The sequence below is a fragment of the Coregonus lavaretus genome, assembly GCF_964263955.1.
Source record: "Coregonus lavaretus genome assembly, contig: HAP1_SCAFFOLD_990, whole genome shotgun sequence".
NCBI classification, from domain to species: Eukaryota; Metazoa; Chordata; class Actinopteri; order Salmoniformes; family Salmonidae; genus Coregonus; species Coregonus lavaretus.
The window spans coordinates 48789-69369 of record NW_028156582.1 but is presented as its reverse complement, the minus strand read 5'-3'; the positions used below and the strand labels follow the sequence as shown (position 1 = coordinate 69369).

At 43.8% G+C, this 20581-nt stretch overlaps 1 long non-coding RNA gene across 1 annotated transcript in view; it reads right to left on the bottom strand.

The window, feature by feature from the left end:
- Positions 1–6276, bottom strand: part of LOC311126183 — a 108981-nt gene extending 102705 nt beyond the window's left edge. Inside the window, exons 1-2 of the long non-coding RNA XR_014612965.1 lie at positions 6166–6276; positions 1217–1310 (exon numbers count right to left, since the gene is read on the bottom strand). This is a non-coding gene — a long non-coding RNA (uncharacterized lncRNA). The remainder of the gene's footprint in view (positions 1–1216; positions 1311–6165) is intronic.
- Positions 6277–20581: the final 14305 nt, after the last annotated feature.

The window sequence follows — 20581 nt, the reverse complement described above, 5'->3', positions numbered from 1 at the left end:
GCAGCGGTCTAAGGCACTGCATCTCAGTGCTTGAGGCGTCACTACAAACCCCCTGGTTCGATTCCAGGCTGGATCACAACCGGCCGTGATTGGGAGTCCCATAGGGCGGCGCACAATTGGCCCAGCGTCGTCCGGGTTTTGCCGGTGTAGGCCGTCATTGTAAATAAGAATTTGTTCTTAACTGACTTGTCTAGTTAAATAAAGAAAAATAAAATTGTCTACAGTACAGTAGACCACAATGAGAAACCCCTACCAGAGTAGACGCTGGTCAAGATCAGGCCATTATTTAATCATTGCAGATAGAATTTTCCATACTGTGTTCTGGACACAAATGGAGCAGAATATTAAATTGTAGAAACCTGGTTGTGTGGGGTTAGATTACTTCTCAGACCACTTTGTCGTCAGTACTGGTCACACCATAAGACTGAAGATTTCTAAGTTAAGTGTCAACTCCTTCTGTCCAGGACACACTAATGTACAAAATCACTTCTGAAAACCCAGATACTGGTCCAATACCACCCTAATAAAGGACCTGTAGATGAAGACCTCATAATCCATAGTGATCAGTTCATGGTGGTAAGAATTTCAATGAAACTGTCAAGTGTACTGCAGTCCTTCACATAGTAACACAGGCTTCAGTAGTTCAGCCCACATGCTTTTTGTTACGGCCTTTCAATTTAAGACTAAAATAAACCTAATCCTGCCACACTCGAAGGAAATCCAATGTGATCAATGAAAACAACTTCCAGTAGTTTTATTAGACCTAATATTTACTACCCTAATTAAAATGTCTGGAGGTCTGGTTAACGTTACACTGCGTTGATAATAATTACAACAAATTCTGAGCGAGCAGACTGCCGACCACCCAAAAATTACATCACAAAAGACTGGCTCTAAAACGAAACGATCCATAAGATTCCATCTTGGGACCCCCCCTGTCCGTCCCAGCAGTGCATGTCTTCACAGTTGACCTCCAGGTGCCGGCTCCGGTTCTAAATCAAGCCCCCGTTAGAAGCGTTGCGCTTCCGGGGCCACGCTTGGTCATGCTCCCTCAAGGCAGACTATGGATCTAAGACGTTGCCTGAAGAACTCATTAGAGCCACTGGATGAATGAGCCCCCCCCCCCCCAACACCTGTGTGTGTGTGTGTGTGTGTGTGTGTGAGAGAGAGAGGACGGTATGTTGGTGGGGAGAGACGGGGGTGGACTCCCACTTACTTGAAGTTGTCGTCCTCTACGAACTTCTGAAGCTCCTCGATATAGCGCACGGACATTAAATACTTCTGAACATGGGGGAGGGTCACCAGGTGATCTGTGAAGGGAAGATTAAAAACAGACAGTAAGACGAGACCAAGAGAACGACACAGAGAGAGAGAGAGAGAGAGAGAGAGAGAGAGAGAGAGAGAGAGAGAGAGAGAGAGAGAGAGAGAGAGAGAGAGAGAGAGAGAGAGAGAGAGAGAGAGAGAGAGAGAGCACGAGAGAGAGAGAGAGAGAGCACGATTGAGAGCGAGCGAGAGACCAAGAGAAAGATAGACAGAGAAAGAGATGGAGAGAAAGTGAGAGAGAGAAATTGAGAGAGAGAGGAGAAAGGGGGCTTTCTCCCTCTCTCAGCAACACTCTCCTCCCAACTCCTCCCATCAGCAACACTCTCCTAACTCCTCCCATCAGCAACACTGTCCTCCCAACTCCTCCCATCAGCAACACTCTCCTCCCAACTCCTCCCATCAGCAACACTCTCCTCCCAACTCCTCCCATCAGCAACACTGTCCTCCCAACTCCTCCCATCAGCAACACTGTCCTCCCAACTCCTCCCATCAGCAACACTCTCCTCCCAACTCCTCCCATCAGCAACACTGTCCTCCCAACTCCTCCCATCAGCAACACTCTCCTCCCAACTCCTCCCATCAGCAACACTCTCCTCCCAACTCCTCCCATCAGCAACAATCTCCTCCCAACTCTTCTCATCAGCAACACTCTCCTCCCCTCCTCCCATCAGCAACACTCTCCTCCCAACTCCTCCCATCAGCAACACTCTCCTAACTCCTCCCATCAGCAACACTCTCCTCCCAACTCCTCCCATCAGCAACACTCTCCTAACTCCTCCCATCAGCAACACTCTCCTCCCAACTCCTCCCATCAGCAACACTCTCCTAACTCCTCCCATCAGCAACACTCTCCTCCCAACTCCTCCCATCAGCAACAATCTCCTCCCAACTCCTCCCATCAGCAACACTCTCCTCCCCTCCTCCCATCAGCAACACTCTCCTCCCCTCCTCCCATCAGCAACACTCTCCTCCCCTCCTCCCATCAGCAACACTCTCCTCCCAACTCCTCCCATCAGCAACACTCTCCTAACTCCTCCCATCAGCAACACTCTCCTCCCAACTCCTCCCATCAGCAACACTCTCCTCCCAACTCCTCCCATCAGCAACACTCTCCTCCCAACTCCTCCCATCAGCAACACTCTCCTCCCAACTCCTCCCATCAGCAACACTCTCCTAACTCCTCCCATCAGCAACACTCTCCTCCCAACTCCTCCCATCAGCAACACTCTCCTAACTCCTCCCATCAGCAACACTCTCCTAACTCCTCCCATCAGCAACACTCTCCTCCCAACTCCTCCCATCAGCAACACTCTCCTAACTCCTCCCATCAGCAACACTCTCCTCCCAACTCCTCCCATCAGCAACACTCTCCTAACTCCTCCCATCAGCAATACTCTCCAAACTCCTCCCATCAGCAACACTCTCCTCCCCTCCTCCCATCAGCAACACTCTCCTAACTCCTCCCATCAGCAACACTCTCCTCCCAACTCCTCCCATCAGCAACACTCTCCTAACTCCTCCCATCAGCAACACTCTCCTCCCAACTCCTCCCATCAGCAACACTCTCCTAACTCCTCCCATCAGCAACACTCTCCTAACTCCTCCCATCAGCAACACTCTCCTCCCAACTCCTCCCATCAGCAATACTCTCCAAACTCCTCCCATCAGCAACACTCCGTCTAACGCAAATTAACATCTGAGATGTCTGTGTAGCCTCATCGCTAACCCTTCCCCCGTTCTCTCCTCAAACTCTGGTCCGAGTGAAGCAAATGGCCAGCGCCTAGCCGGCAGTACATGAGAGAGAGATGACGTGTAAGCTCTGGGGCGAACACTGGCCGGTTTGGTTGTTGCATTTTAATGCTGTTACCAGCAGTTGTAGGGGGTTAAGGTTGTACACGTGTGCAGCTGCCATTTTGTTCGGGCCCTGTGGAAGTTCTCGGGAACCTCGCTGGCATTTGACCTTGCCGCTCAGCTCCGTGTCCATCGATGAGGGATTTACTTTATTTAAACCAACTCCGCTAACAATGACGCCATGGCAGCGTGGCCCACTCCAACACTTCAGGGGTCACGAGCTCAGGCTTGTTGCTGTAGAAGAGCCATCTTGGATCTAAGATCTGTTCCACAGTTCCAATGTATAAATTAACATTTACATCATTAATAGACGCTCTTATCCAGAGCGACTTACATGAGCAATTAGGGTTAAGTGCCTTGCTTAAGGGCACATCGACAGATTTTTCACCTAGTCGGCTCGGGGATTAGAACCAGCGACCTTTCGGTTACTGGCACAACGCTCCTACCCACTAAGCTATCTGCCGCCATGAGGAGTAAACATTTGCTTGCTCTTGCCAGTGTTGTCAAACTAAAAGTATCTTCAACGATGACGTAGATGCAAGGACAGCAGACTACATAACACAGGCTTGAAGGAACATTCATATCCTTTAACGTTGCCGGGCGTCTCCTTTAGCATATGCTTCAGATGCATATCAACCCACAAGGTAGTCAAACATAAGAACCAACTCTTGATAGATAGTGCATAAACTATTATAAAAGGATTAATTGCATAAATAAATATTTGTGGAAATATCAATTTAAAAAAACAACAATGGTTATTTGTTTACACAGAGTCAAGGATGTGTTTTGTATAATTCTACAAAGTGACGTAGAGAATATTTTCATTTCCCTTACAATAAAAACATTACGGTGTAAACCATTTGATCAACTTTATTTGTAGATTTGATTAGTAATATAGTTATAGTAATTAATAAAGTCCAGTTACAGCTTCTTTTGACAAAGCAGAAACTAAAAAGATGATAATATAACCAGCCAGGTCACAGGTGAAATGATTTGCAGTATTCCTAAACAAAAGCACCAGTGCATGAACAATTGTAAAGGATGAATTGCATAAAGAAATATTGGTGGAAATATATTCATGACAAGATATAAAAACAGTCAGTTGTTGACCGTATCAAACACTATTGCGCCTTTACGCATGAATCAATCTAGTCTGTCTTTGCTTTGGGTCCACAGTCAGCACACATCTTCGGGGCTTTGTGTGAGCAAGCCCCACAAACAAATCGGTTGTTCTGCACACAGTTTTCAGGAATTTTGAGAGTTATTTGACAAAGGTAGTTGTCATAGAAACCATAGAAAATCAAAAAAGTTTTACCTGCATGTGACTCTGAGGGAGGATTTGATAAAGTGATGCTCCTTTCCCTGCGTCTGTCAATTACACGATGCGTCCATCTCTTCATGGACAATTTGACCACTGATGGGTTTAATATTGTCACTCATCAGATGATTGTCAATTTAATCTGGTCTATAGGCTAACTCTTATTATGTGTCAAATTATTTTTGGTATAGTTAGGGTGTAGTTTGTCATCCATTTGTAATTCATTCAGTGGGCTGTTATCGTTTGCTTCCCTGGATAGAGTCGAGGGTATGTTTCGCATTATTCTAAAGGCCTACTGCAACATGTAGCATGTTTTTTGTTTCCCACAATACATTTGAATAGTAATAGAGCGATAGTAAATAAAACAGTTCCATTAACAGCTTCTGTTTACAAAAGGTGTGCAGTCAAATTATTTGCTGCTGATAAACAGGCATAACACAAACTCGTCATTACACTATTGTCTTTCTAAATTAAAATCAACCTCTTCACCCTCCTTATCATTCAGTTAGGCCTAATTTAAATTAGACTGTGAATGAACGTGCACAATTATCGCCCATTGACCCATTTGTCATTCATTCAGTGAGGAGAGAGAGAGACGCATTAGCGCCTGTCTGGTACCAACGTCCTACAGCACATTGTCTTGGCAGTGTTATGTTGGAAATAGTCCCATATGGGACTCCTGGTCAAGGCCGGTTGTGATACAGCCTGGAATCGAACCAGGGGGTCTGTAGTGACGCCTCAAGCACTGAGATGCAGTGCCTTAGACCGCTGCGCCACTCGGGAACACAATCTAGTATAACAGTCTCTGTCTACTGTACTGTAGCCAATCTAGAATGACAGTCTCTGTCTCACTTGCTGTTCTAGACATCAGAGAGATGGAGAGCCCCTTTAAATGATTACAGGACAATGTTTAGAACCCCGGCCTGAGTGATTAGCCGGGTGATCCCCGCAGGGGATGACAGCGTATGTTAACATTGGCACCCGCCAGGGCCAATTGTGCGCCGCCCTATGGGACTCCTGGTAAAGGCCGGTTGTGACACAGCCTGGGATCGAACCCCAGGCTGCAGTGATGCCGCAACATTGCGATGCAGTGCCTTAGACCGCTGCGCCACTCGGGAGGCCCTGGGGCTGATTTTGTACAAAATCAAACATCAGTGGGCCATTGGCGGTTCTAGTGTTTACACTATTATGCCGACCCAAATCAAACTGTGCCGACTCTGATATGTCCTTTCTAGCGTGGTTCCAGCAACTATGGTGGATGCAGCCAGGCCAGTGCAGTACAGCTTTATTTGGCTAAGTTCAGTCGGGCTCAGTTGTTTGAAAAGCCCTTCATCAATAAGAGAGTATTTGAGATTTGAGGGTCTCTATGGGTGATACAGTGATATAGTGGCTGAAGCTGTCAATAAGGAAACCCTGCACTAACTGGTATATACTATATAGCCTTCTGTCGCTGAAATGCGTCTGTTGGTTGACCTGTGATGCTGCTAAAATACATTAAAACTACTCTAATATACCAGTGAGAGCGGGCTTTCCTTCTTTTCACCATGCATTTTTTAAACCTGGCATCCGAAGACTGTCTGTTAATCTATACTTTTGAGCTGAGCACAACAATTTATTTTTGTGTGGTGAAGCTGACATGTCTGTAAAAAATGAGGGAAACGTTGTACTCTTACCATATTTACAGGACATCTGCAGGTCAGAGATCACCCTCAGCAGGTTGTTCATCTGATTTGTCCTCTGCTCCGTCTCGATGATGCTATCCGACGCCGGATAGGCCGAGTCGATGTAGATCATGTCCAATAGGTAGATGCCTGGAGAGGGGCGGGACCAGAGGAAGGGGAGGAGTTAGTGGGATCCTGTACACAACTTCTTTAATATTCATTATGTGACAGACATATAGTATCTTGGTTAGATAAGTATTCAATACATGTTAGAATCACCGTTGGCAGCGATTACAGCTGTGTCTTTCTGGGTAAGTCTAAGAACTTTAAACACCTGGATTGTACAATATTTACAATTATTTAAGCTCTGTCAAGTTGGTTGTTGATCATTGCTACAGATTTTCAAGCCGATTTAAGTCAAAACTGTAATTAGGCCACTCAGGAACATTCAATGTCGTCTTGGTAAGGAACTCCAGTGTATATTTGGCCTTGTGTTTTAGGTTATTGTCCTGCTGAAAGGTGAATTTGTCTCCCAGTGTCTGGTGGAAAGCAGACTGAACCAGGTTTTCCTCCAGGATTTTGCCTGTGATTAGCTCCATTCCTTTTATCCTAAAACAAACTCCCTAGTCCTTATTGATGTACAAGCATACCCATAACATGATGCAGCCACCACCATTCTTGAAAATATGAAGAGTGTTACTCAGTGATGTGTTGTGTTGGATTTGCCCCTAACATAACGCTTTGTATTCAGGACAAAAAGTTAATTTCTTTGCCACATTTTTTGCAGTATTACTTTAATGCCTTATTGCAAACAGGATGCCTGTTTTGGAATATTTGTATTCTGTAGAGGCTTGCTTCTTTCCACTCTGTCATTTAGGCTAGTATTGTGGAGTAACTACAATGTTGTTGATCCATCCTCATTTTTCTCCTATCACAGCCATTAAACTCGAACCGTTTTAAAATCACCATTGGCCTCATTGTGAAATCCCTGAGCGGTTTCCTTCCTCTCCAGCACCTGAGTTAGGAAGGACGCCCGTATCTTTGTAATGACTGGGTGTACTGATACACCATACAAATTATACAATTAATAACTGCACCATGTTCAAAGGGATACAAAATGTTAAAAAAAAAAAAAAATAATAATAAAACAAATTTTGTTAATGAAATAGCGCCCCCTTCTGTGCACATTTGGTAATACCGTATACCCCGGTATGGTACAGAAACGGTATGACGGTAAGAAAATCTGGATACCGCCCAACCCTATTGAGGAGCTGTGTTGAGTACTGGAGTGTCACTCCTCTTACTCCAGCTCAAACCAGATTTAAGTATTTCACTATAACCTTGTTGAACGGCTGCTTGGGTTTTCCACTCAACTTTCCTCCTAAGCCTAACCTGGTTGAACCGGACTGAAAGCTGTGCTCACAGTGCTTTAACCAGGCTATCTTAAGCTGTCCATGGACATCGCATACTGTCGTGTACAGTACTCTTTAGTCTTGTGAGACTGTTAGCAGAAATTAAGTTAACAAATCAAATCAAGATTTGCTTCTGGGTTCCAATATTCTCTAGTCTTGAATGTTGTCCTGTTGTTTACCTTTACATACCTTTAGTTCATAAAGGCTATTTGTTCCAGAGATGTCTGTTTTTCCTGCTGCTACTGTTGTCAGACATCTTGGAAACATACACAGTTTGCACATCTTAAGATGTAAACGTTTTATAAAAAAAGACACAGTGATCCAGAACCCAGATCTTACAGCAGAAAGTAACGCTGTCTGTGTGTGTGTGTGTGTGTGAATCTACAGCATAACAGATGTCTGTCTGGTCGTGTCCAACGCGCTAAGAAAGGAATGCTAGAGATTCACAGCACAGTGCTGAGTTTTACTGTTGTGTTGGAGTTCAGGCTGTCTTAGACTTTGTTGTTGGGCAGGTGTGTTGTCTCATAAGCCTCCTGTACAGCCATCTATTGTTTTATAGGCAGGAGGATTTTTTCACTCACGAAACGCTGCAAAGTACTCCCCCTCTATTCTCTCACACAGTAGTTCTAAATTTTAAACCACAACAGAACACTACTAGGTTGCCTTGTTGTATGCATTCCACATCCTGTCACCAGCTCTCAGCCTGACGTATATCAAGTGTCTGTATGCGTACACCCTCTGTGTGTCTACTTTCTGAAGAAATAGTATATAAAGTGGGGGAAAAAAAGTATTTAGTCAGCCACCAATTGTGCAAGTTCTCCCACTTAAAAAGATGAGAGAGGCCTGTAATTTTCATCATAGGTACACGTCAACTATGACAGACAAATTGAGAAAAAGAAATCCAGAAAATCACATTGCAGGATTTTTAATGAATTTATTTGCAAATTATGGTGGAAAATAAGTATTTGGTCACCTACAAACAAGCAAGATTTCTGGCTCTCACAGACCTGTAACAACTTCTTTAAGAGGCTCCTCTGTCCTCCACTCGTTACCTGTATTAATGGCACCTGTTTGAACTTGTTATCAGTATAAAAGACACCTGTCCACAACCTCAAACAGTTACACTCCAAACTCCACTATGGCCAAGACCAAAGAGCTGTCAAAGAGCTGTCAAAGGACACCAGAAACAAAATTGTAGACCTGCACCAGGCTGGGAAGACTGAATCTGCAATAGGTAAGCAGCTTGGTTTGAAGAAATCAACTGTGGGAGCAATTATTAGGAAATGGAAGACATACAAGACCACTGATAATCTCCCTCGATCTGGGGCTCCACGCAAGATCTCACCCCGTGGGGTCAAAATGATCACAAGAACGGTGAGCAAAAATCCCAGAACCACACGGGGGGACCTAGTGAATGACCTGCAGAGAGCTGGGACCAAAGTAACAAAGCCTACCATCAGTAACACACTACGCCGCCAGGGACTCAAATCCTGCAGTGCCAGACGTGTCCCCCTGCTTAAGCCAGTACATGTCCAGGCCCGTCTGAAGTTTGCTAGAGTGCATTTGGATGATCCAGAAGAGGATTGGGAGAATGTCATATGGTCAGATGAAACCAAAATAGAACTTTTTGGTAAAAACTCAACTCGTCGTGTTTGGAGGACAAAGAATGCTGAGTTGCATCCAAAGAACACCATACCTACTGTGAAGCATGGGGGTGGAAACATCATGCTTTGGGGCTGTTTTTCTGCAAAGGGACCAGGACGACTGATCCGTGTAAAGGAAAGAATGAATGGGGCCATGTATCGTGAGATTTTGAGTGAAAACCTCCTTCCATCAGCAAGGGCATTGAAGATGAAACGTGGCTGGGTCTTTCAGCATGACAATGATCCCAAACACACCGCCCGGGCAACGAAGGAGTGGCTTCGTAAGAAGCATTTCAAGGTCCTGGAGTGGCCTAGCCAGTCTCCAGATCTCAACCCCATAGAAAATCTTTGAAAGTCCGTGTTGCCCAGCGACAGCCCCAAAACATCACTGTTCTAGAGGAGATCTGCATGGAGGAATGGGCCAAAATACCAGCAACAGTGTGTGAAAACCTTGTGAAGACTTACAGAAAACGTTTGACCTGTGTCATTGCCAACAAAGGGTATATAACAAAGTACTGAGAAACTTTTGTTATTGACCAAATACTTATTTTCCACCATAATTTGCAAATAAATTCATTAAAAATCCTACAATGTGATTTTCTGGGTTTTTTTCCCTCATTTTGTCTGTCATAGTTGACGTGTAACTATGATGAAAATTACAGGCCTCTCATCTTTTTAAGTGGGAGAACTTGGACCATTGGTGGCTGACTAAATACTTTTTTCCCTACTGTATGTGTTATGCTCTTCATATGTTTACATTTACCTTTTAGTCAATTAGCAGACGCTCTTATCCAGAGCGATTTACAGTTAGTGAGTGCATACATTATTTATTTTTTCTTATTTTTATTTTTTTTTCATACCGTGGGAATCGAACCCACAACCCTGGCGTTGCAAACGCCATGCTCTACCAACTGAGCTACATCCCCTGCCGGCCATTCCCTCCCCTACCCTGGACGACGCTGGGCCAATTGTGCGCCGCACCCATTGGTCTCCCGGTCGCGGCCGGCTACGACAGAGCCTGGATTCGAACCAGGATCTCTAGTGGCACAGCTAGCACAGCGATGCAGTGCCTTAGACCACGGCGCCACTCGGGAGACGAATGAAAACAAAACGGTGTCACAGAAAGGAAAACTATTGAAACCCACCCAGCAGGTGGCATTAATAACTTGTTGCCCTGATAGCTGGTGTAACATTATAAAAAGGGTGTATTATTTCGCCAATGTGTGGTACACCTGGTCTTTTACTCACAACAGGATTTGACATCCATGTCACCATGCCCTGCAATGTGTCAAACAGTCAAAACACACACCATGCCCTGGCAATGTGTCAAACAGTCAAAACACACACCATGCCCTGGCAATGTGTCAAACAGTCAAAACACACACCATGCCCTGGCAATGTGTCAAACAGTCAAAACACACACCATGCCCTGCAATGTGTCAAACAGTCAAAACACACACCATGCCCTGGCAATGTGTCAAACAGTCCAAACACACACCATGCCCTGGCAATGTGTCAAACAGTCAAAACACACACCATGCCCTGGCAATGTGTCAAACAGTCCAAACACACACCATGCCCTGCAATGTGTCAAACAGTCCAAACACACACCATGACCTGGCAATGTGTCAAACAGTCCAAACACACACCATGCCCTGCAATGTGTCAAACAGTCCAAACACACACCATGCCCTGCAATGTGTCAAACAGTCCAAACACACCCCATGCCCTGCAATGTGTCAAACAGTCCAAACACACACCATGCCCTGCAATGTGTCAAACAGTCAAAACACACACCATGCCCTGCAATGTGTCAAACAGTCCAAACACACACCATGCCCTGCAATGTGTCAAACAGTCCAAACACACACCATGCCCTGCAATGTGTCAAACAGTCAAAACACACACCATGCCCTGCAATGTGTCAAACAGTCCAAACACACACCATGCCCTGCAATATGTCAAACAGTCCAAACACACACCATGCCCTGGCAATGTGTCAAACAGTCCAAACACACACCATGCCCTGCAATGTGTCAAACAGTCAAAACACACACCATGCCCTGGCAATGTGTCAAACAGTCCAAACACACACCATGCCCTGGCAATGTGTCAAACAGTCAAAACACACACCATGCCCTGGCAATGTGTCAAACAGTCCAAACACACACCATGCCCTGCAATGTGTCAAACAGTCCAAACACACACCATGACCTGGCAATGTGTCAAACAGTCCAAACACACACCATGCCCTGCAATGTGTCAAACAGTCCAAACACACACCATGCCCTGCAATGTGTCAAACAGTCCAAACACACCCCATGCCCTGCAATGTGTCAAACAGTCCAAACACACACCATGCCCTGCAATGTGTCAAACAGTCAAAACACACACCATGCCCTGGCAATGTGTCAAACAGTCAAAACACACACCATGCCCTGCAATGTGTCAAACAGTCCAAACACACACCATGCCCTGCAATGGGTCAAACAGTCCAAACACACACCATGCCCTGCAATGTGTCAAACAGTCAAAACACACACCATGCCCTGCAATGTGTCAAACAGTCCAAACACACCCCATGCCCTGCAATGTGTCAAACAGTCCAAACACACACCATGCCCTGCAATGTGTCAAACAGTCCAAACACACACCATGCCCTGCAATGTGTCAAACAGTCCAAACACACACCATGCCCTGCAATGTGTCAAACAGTCCAAACACACACCATGCCCTGCAATGTGTCAAACAGTCAAAACACACACCATGCCCTGCAATGTGTCAAACAGTCCAAACACACACCATGCCCTGCAATATGTCAAACAGTCCAAACACACACCATGCCCTGCAATATGTCAAACAGTCCAAACACACACCATGCCCTGGCAATGTGTCAAACAGTCAAAACTAGCAGAGAAGCGGCAAGGACTGTTCCCCATTTCCTGTCTTTATTCTGTGCAGAGGAAAAACAAGGCACGCATGAAACGCAACCTGGAAAAACATCTGCTGACCTTTTTATTGACTGGATGTCAGACTTTTCCTACCATTCGACTCTTTGTATCATAACCAGCTACCCAGAAGGCATGTGTATACATGTGGGCAGCGAAGCTGGTGAGTCTCATGTTTGTTGTTCCTCATTTGCAAGGTGGTTGGCATCATCTTTCCACAACTTTCTGGAAGACTTTTTGTATAGAAACGAGACGTCACCCATATACATCCACATAACTAAATCACTTCAGCAGCTGCGGTTAATTTGCCCCAACAATATATCCCACATGTTGCCATAGCCCCCCTAATTGGTTTAAACAGGGACCCTCGAAGCGGAGTAGAAGACATTACGATTAGTGTCAATTGTGCAAAGTGTCTGTCGGCGACTTTGTCAGCTCTGTCGGCGACCTCGTCAGCTCAGACGAATGCGATGAGATGAGAAGAGAAGAGAAGGAGGGGAGAGCAGATTGAGATGTATTGAGCAGGGACTTGCTCTGGGGTCGAAGGGTTGCTTTGAGCTACAGCTTCCGAATCGTGCCCTGAAACCTTAGCCGTCCCTCTTGGGGGGTGGGGGGGGGGGGGGGGTAGCTGTTCAGAATGTGGCGTGCCAAAATCCATGCGTAAAATGGAGAACAGGCGAAAAACAAACCCACCTAACGTGGAAAAACAACCACTTCATGGTGAGAACGACAGAGCAGCTTAAAGGGGGTCTGAACATACTGATTTGGCCTCGTTTTTTTACTTGTTCATTAACAAATGCAGCGGCCATTACTGAAGCCAAACTAGCATTGTCTTGGGGAGTATGGTTTAATGTGTGTGTGTGTGTGTGTGTGTGTGTTCGCACGTGGGAAGCATTTGTAAATTAGCTTCAGCCGGCTGGTGTACGACCGTGGCAAAGTTGGTTTGACTTTGGATAGCCTATGTCTGGTGATAGTTAGGGACAGTCAATAAATGACACAATGTAAATGGGACAATATTTTCATGTTGCACATCTTCGAGTTGTCTCATTAAAATGCTTTCAATATTTGTATATGCATTTCTACAATTTATTGTTGGTTTGAGGTTTTTAACCCTTTACACTCGTGGGAATTGGATTGTGATGCATTGAAATGTTTCTTACAGAAGAAATATGAAAAGTATATGCATAAGCAGAGTAGGGAACAGTTTGGAGATTATGGGAAAATTATTAGACCAAAGTTAACGACAACAGTTCACCTGATACAACACTGAATCCAAACATTACACTTTTGATTTTATGTGCATTTTACATTTACTGTACTTTTTGCCGCATTTGTTGATAAAGACATCTGAAAATACTCTGGATACATTCAGTAACATGATAAGAATAGTCCTGGAAAATGTGGGGTAGGTGTAACATAAGACAAAAAAATAACAAGGGTTTGAGTGAGAGGACTAACTGGTGTCTCCATCAAAACGGTATTTATTATAGTCAACATCTCATCTTTAAAATTACATAGAGTCCTCTTAATTTACGGCAGGTAGCCTAGTGGTTAAGAGCGTTAGGCCAGTAACCGAAAGGTTGCTGGATCGAATCCCCAAGCCACTGACTAGGTGAAATCTTTCGATGTGCCCTTGAACAAGGCACGTAACCCTAATTGCTCTTGTAAGTCAGCTAAATTATGTACATTTGAAATTGACAGCATTTCCCTCACTCAGACAACAAAAAATTTGCAAGTCACCCAATTAGCAGCATGGATGGGGGCAACCTACAGCGTTGTGAAGTGCAGAGCCTGAGCTCTGACGTCATTTATAGCATGTTACTGTACAGCCACTGCGTTCCAATTTTGGCGGTTATCAGTTGCCCAAATCTGCCATTTTCAACCTGTATACGGGCACAAGTGTAAAGGGCTACGTTATTGAAATTTTGAGCTTTTTGACATCTGCAAAAATTGTCCCATGTACATTGAGTAATTTAATGATGGTCCCTAACCTGCCCCATAGGGATATCAAATATCGAACCAAATTGATCATGGACATTACGATCGGGTCGTGTGCAGATGCGCTCCGAATTGATGATTACTTGGTACTGTCAGCTGTGGGCATGATTGAAATAAGCCCAACCCAAGGAAAACTGTTACGGTACCCTTCATTCCGTGACGTACCATTTTTTACTAATTACTGTATCTCGCAAATCTCCATTTTGGACAAGACTGACTAAGACCAAAATTATCCTATTTACACTTTGTAGTCAATTTTGACACTGGATTTTTTTTTTTTTACTAATATGGATGCAACAGGCCATTTCCTACCAGATACGTTGTTTATTGCCTTCAGTTGCTCTTTAACCACAAAATGATATAATCTACTATACAGTGATGTCATCTACTATACAGTGATGTAATCTACTATACAGTGATGTCATCTACTATACAGTGATGTCATCTACTATACAGTGATGTCATCTACTATACAGTGATGTCATCTACTATACAGTGATGTAATCTACTATACAGTGATGTAATCTACTATACAGTGATGTCATCTACTATACAGTGATGTCATCTACTATACAGTGATGTCATCTACTATACAGTGATGTCATCTACTATACAGTGATGTCATCTACTATACAGTGATGTCATCTACTATACAGTGATGTAATCTACTATACAGTGATGTAATCTACTATACAGTGATGTAATCTACTATACAGTGATGTCATCTACTATACAGTGATGTAATCTACTATACAGTGATGTAATCTACTATACAGTGAGCCAAGAAGCTGATTAAGAAAACAAAGGCAAGATTTTATAACATTTAGGAACATGAGATTTTATAACATTTAGGAACATGGGTTACTGGAAAATGAGCATACGATGATTTATGATAATCATTTTACATTTACGTCATTTAGCAGACGCTCTTATCCAGAGCAACTTACAGTCAGTGAGTGCAAACATTTTCATACTGGCCTCCCGTGGGAAACGAACCCACAACCCTGGCATTGCAAGCACCATGCTCTACCAACTGAGCTACAGGGGACAATAATCATTGTATACAATGATTTGTACAACACATGTACAACTGTGCATTTGGAAATGTATTTTTTTGCAAATTTTTTTGCAATGCAAATCATGCTCAATGAGGATGCCGTTTCAATTCGTCTGATACTAGGGTAGCCACGACTGACCTAATCCCACAAGTCTAATAGCTGGTGAAACCAGACAGCCAACAGGAACAGACCATTAAAACTCAAGATGAAAGCAGTAATACATATCACCTGTAAACCTTATCGTTTTAAAAGCATGTCTTAAAGTGGGTTGACAAGGCTAATTTTACTGCAGGGGACCAAATAAATCCCAAAAGAGGTTGAGGGTGCAGTATGGTTGGTCAACACAAGCCCCAGCCGTTCCTGTGTGGCTTAACCCTGAGGTGCTCAACACAGGGGGCTGGTCAACACAAGCCCCAGCCGTTCCTGTGTGGCTTAACCCGGAGGTGCTCAACACAGGGGGCTGGTCAACACAAGCCCCAGCCGTTCCTGTGTGGCTTAACCCTGAGGTGCTCAACACAGGGGGCTGGTCAACACAAGCCCCAGCCGTTCCTGTGTGGCTTAACCCGGACGTGCTCAACACAGGGGGCTGGTCAACACAAGCCCCCGCCGTTCCTGTGTGGCTTAACCCTGAGGTGCTCAACACAGGGGGCTGGTCAACACAAGCCCCAGCCGTTCCTGTGTGGCTTAACCCTGAGGTGCTCAACACAGGGGGCTGGTCAACACAAGCCCCAGCCGTTCCTGTGTGGCTTAACCCGGACGTGCTCAACACAGGGGGCTGGTCAACACAAGCCCCAGCCGTTCCTGTGTGGCTTAACCCGGACATGCTCAACACAGGGGGCTGGTCAACACAAGCCATAATGAAACATGGAGGTGTTGACACCGTCAAAGTCCTAAAATTGAGAAAGATCCATGACCAGACCAGAACCCCCAGTATGGTGGTGAGGAAGGTGTGGACATGATAATTGGTTCTCAACCCCACTCAGCAGGGTCAGAAACAACTGGATGCATCCGCTTTTCAGGGGAAATGGAAAGATGTTAAGAAAGTAACACTCCATCTTAACTCCTCCTCCACATTTACTGGATGGGTTGAACAGCGCAGAAGAGAACCTCCCCCGGCAGTTTATTTTTTTTCTCTCGTCAGGACCAGAAAGAAAGAAACGCCGCTCAGGCATTTATTTTTACACCTGCTAAGTTAGGTTAGTTCAGGTTAAATAGAATGTAAAAACAGAAGTGATGTTGAATGCACAGACTAAGCCGTTCTGGATAAGGGTCTGGTGAATGACCAACATGAAAAAATAGACAAATGTCACCAGAAAGCCGCTCAGATTGTATACGTGGCCAGACAGTAAAACATCCCTCTGCAAGGTTTCAATGTACGAGACAGAGCTAAGGAAAGGTTCACTTCAGGCCTTCTTTTTTTTTCCCACATTCATTTTCTATGTCATAATGAATTGCTAGTGTCAAATAGAACGTTGAGATCCATTGTTTTGATTCAAATGACTATTTTCTTCTTGCCCACTTATAGCTGAACCAGTTAAGCCAGATGAACATCTACACGATGTATTATCAATTGGACGTAATGGAAAAAGTGAATAATATTCACCAAATTACAAATGAAAACCAGCCCCTTTCCTGTCCTTACCCCATATTCCCCTTAACAAAAACCAACAAGCAGCCCTGCATTTCAACAATGGTCTGCTTAGCTTCAACGGCTCTGAACTTAAAAAATTGGAAAACAAATCTTGAAGTTAGCCAGTAGTACTTGATAGAACTGTTTTTTTTTTTTTTTTAAGTCGTGGGGGAGGCGTGCAATGAAAAATAATTGACTCTATAGTATCTGGAAAGGTCCATTGAGTGACCTTTCACCAGGCCTCCTCCCATTGCAGTTTTAAAAAAGCCAGGAGAAATGAGAGAGGAACTGTTGGGGGGGTGAAGATTTGAAAAATTGCCTGAGGTCCCAACATCTTTGATGACAACAATTAACCCAAAAATTAACCCAAAAATGTTAACTTTATGAACAGGGCCTGAGAAACAGATCCAGGAACAGTGAGTGCTTACTTGTGCCCCTCTAAAAAAAAAAAGGCATTCAGGTCACACAGTTCAGGTCCAGGAACAGTTAGTTCTCACTGGCTCCATTTTCCAAAAGGTTTCTGGTCAAGTGATGTTTGCTTTTTTAAAAAGATCCACATGGCTGCCAGGGAAAGTCCTTAAAACATAAAATATCATAAACAGAGCGATATATTATACAACCGGATGGCTGACATATTGCTCATAGTCAAGTCTTAACAGTTGTGTGCTGGTAATGATTACGGTTCATTAGTCTGGCAAATGAAATAAGGTTCCATACATTTGGTGCGGTAATTTATTGTTCTTCAAATTAAGCCGAATGATGTCTCCGGCTAGAGGTGGAGCGCGGACCATTGTTTCACTAGTGTGAAAGGACATGTTTCTGTGTAAATCACATCTTGCAGTGTCGTTGAAAAGGTTGAGTTGTAGGCCAGGTAATTGGAGAGAGTGAGGACGAGAGAGAAAAATTGAGGTCCAAAGGGAGGCCCCGTCACAGGTGTGCACCGCCCCGTCACAGGTGGGCACCGCCCCGTCACAGGTGGGCACCGCCCCGCCTCATGTTGATACACTGCTGATCATGGTGATACTGTAGCAAGGATTCTGATAACTAATAAAACCTCAATAAGTAACAAAAGAAAACGTCATATCACCTTTAAAAGGAATAAGGTAAAGTAAAACGTTACACGCGTACTTCTGGATCAAAAACAGAAGTCAAGGGAAAAAGATGACATCATCATCCAGATTTAACTCACACTAACATCCTGAGAGGATCGTCTCTTTAAGACAACGGCAATCATTTGTACGATCAGTACCGCTAATATATAAAGTGCAAATCAATCCCTGAACAACAGCAAAGGACCTTGTGAAGATGCTGGAGGAAACAGGTACAAAAGTATCTATATCCACAGTAAAACGAGTCCTATATCGACATACAGTAGGGAAAAAAAGTATTTAGTCAGCCACCAATTGTGCAAGTTCTCCCACTTAAAAAGATGAGAGAGGCCTGTAATTTTCATCATAGGTACACGTCAACTATGACAGACAAAATGAGAGAAAAAAAAATCCAGAAAATCACATTGTAGGATTTTTTATGAATTTATTTGCAAATTATGGTGGAAAATAAGTATTTGGTCAATAACAAAAATCGCAATTTGTCTGTCATAGTTGACGTGTACCTATGATGAAAATTACAGGCCTCTCTCATCTTTTTAAGTGGGAGAACTTGCACAATTGGTGGCTGACTAAATACTTTTTTCCCCCCCACTGTATATCTCTTTCTCTCCGGGCCAGTAACTTGTTCCAGATGATAATGACGTGCCTAAAGAGCTAGCCCTGTGGAATGGGAAGCATGTTTTCCCAATTTCCCCCCTTTAAAGCCATCCATCACTGTTAGGAAGATTAAAATCACACTGGGAGACACTGCATGACCATTTACCTATGACCTACTCATGGAAGAATTCTAAAAGAGGACTTTAAACAAAATCAGTATTTAATAGAGATATTTAGCACTTGAAAGTGGGGAATAGGCAGAGGCATCCCTGCTCCGTTAGACTCCCAACTGGATGAGCTAACTTTCGTCTAGGGGACTGGTTAGAACACGAGGTTGTGTATATTGTGAGAATGTGTGCGCTTGTGTTTGAAGGCATGCAAGTGTTTTTTGTTTTTTGTGCTTAATGATCAGTGGTTTATCCTTGGTTCATCTCAGCTTCATCCACTGTCATTGTTTACGGCGGATACAGTGCCTTGCAAAAGTATCCATCCCCCCTTGGCGTTTTTCCTCTGCTCTTAGATCACACTCGATAAAAACAAGCCATGTCCAGTGAGTTTCCAGTCAGTGCATCCAGTCAGTGACAGAAAGACATTCCAGAATGGAGGCACCTCAACTTATGTTGGACGGATAAAAAAAAAAGAAGTACTTAATAAACGTAATATAACAATTAACTGAAACCGGCACGTTTGATCAATTCATTCACTAACATGGACTACCGGTCAAAAGTTCTAGAACACCTACTCATTCAAAGGTTTTTCTTTATTTTATTTTTTTTACAATTTTCTACATTGTAGAATAATAGTGAAGACATCAAAACTATGAAATAACACATATGGAATCATGTAGTAACCAAAAAAAGTGTTAAACAAATCAAATAGCCACCCTTTGCCTTGATGACAGCTTTGCACACTCTTGGCATTCTCTCAACCAGCTTCATGAGGTAGTCACCTGGAATGCATCTCAATTAATAGGTGTGCCTTCTGAAAAGTTAATTTGTGGAATTTCTTTCCTTCTTAATGTGTTTCAACCAATCAGTTGTGTTGTGACAAGGTAGGGGGGGTATACAGAAGATAGTCCTATTTGATAAAAGACCAAGTCCATATTAATGGCAAGAACAGCTCAAATAAGCAAAGAGAAATGACAGTCCATCATTACTTTAAGACATGAAGGTCAGTCAATATGTAAAATTTCAAGAACTTTGGAAGTTTCTTCAAGTGCAGTCGCAAAAACCATCAAGCGCTATGATGAAACTGGCTCTCATAAGGACCGCGACAGGAATGGAAGACCTGCAGAGGATAAGTTCATTAGTGTTACCAGCCTCAGAAATTGCAGCCCAAATTAATGCTTCACAGAGTTCAAGTAACAGACACAGATTGGCTGAGAGAAATTGATGATAAAAATATTGTGGGGGCTGTTTTGTTAGACTTCAGTGCGGCTTTTGACATTATCGATCATAGTCTGCTGCTGGAAAAACGAATGTGTTATGGCTTTACACCCCCTGCTATACTGTGAATACAGAGTTACAGTGGGGGAAAAAAAGTATTTAGTCAGCCACCAATTGTGCAAGTTCTCCCACTTAAAAAGATGAGAGAGGCCTGTAATTTTCATCATAGGTACACGTCAACTATGACAGACAAAATGAGATTTTTTTCTTTCTGAAAATCACATTGTAGGATTTTTTATGAATTTATTTGCAAATTATGGTGGAAAATAAGTATTTGGTCAATAACAAAAGTTTCTCAATACTTTGTTATATACCCTTTGTTGGCAATGACACAGGTCAAACGTTTTCTGTAAGTCTTCACAAGGTTTTCACACACTGTTGCTGGTATTTTGGCCCATTCCTCCATGCAGATCTCCTCTAGAGCAGTGATGTTTTGGGGCTGTCGCTGGGCAACACGGACTTTCAACTCCCTCCAAAGATTTTCTATGGGGTTGAGATCTGGAGACTGGCTAGGCCACTCCAGGACCTTGAAATGCTTCTTACGAAGCCACTCCTTCGTTGCCCGGGCGGTGTGTTTGGGATCATTGT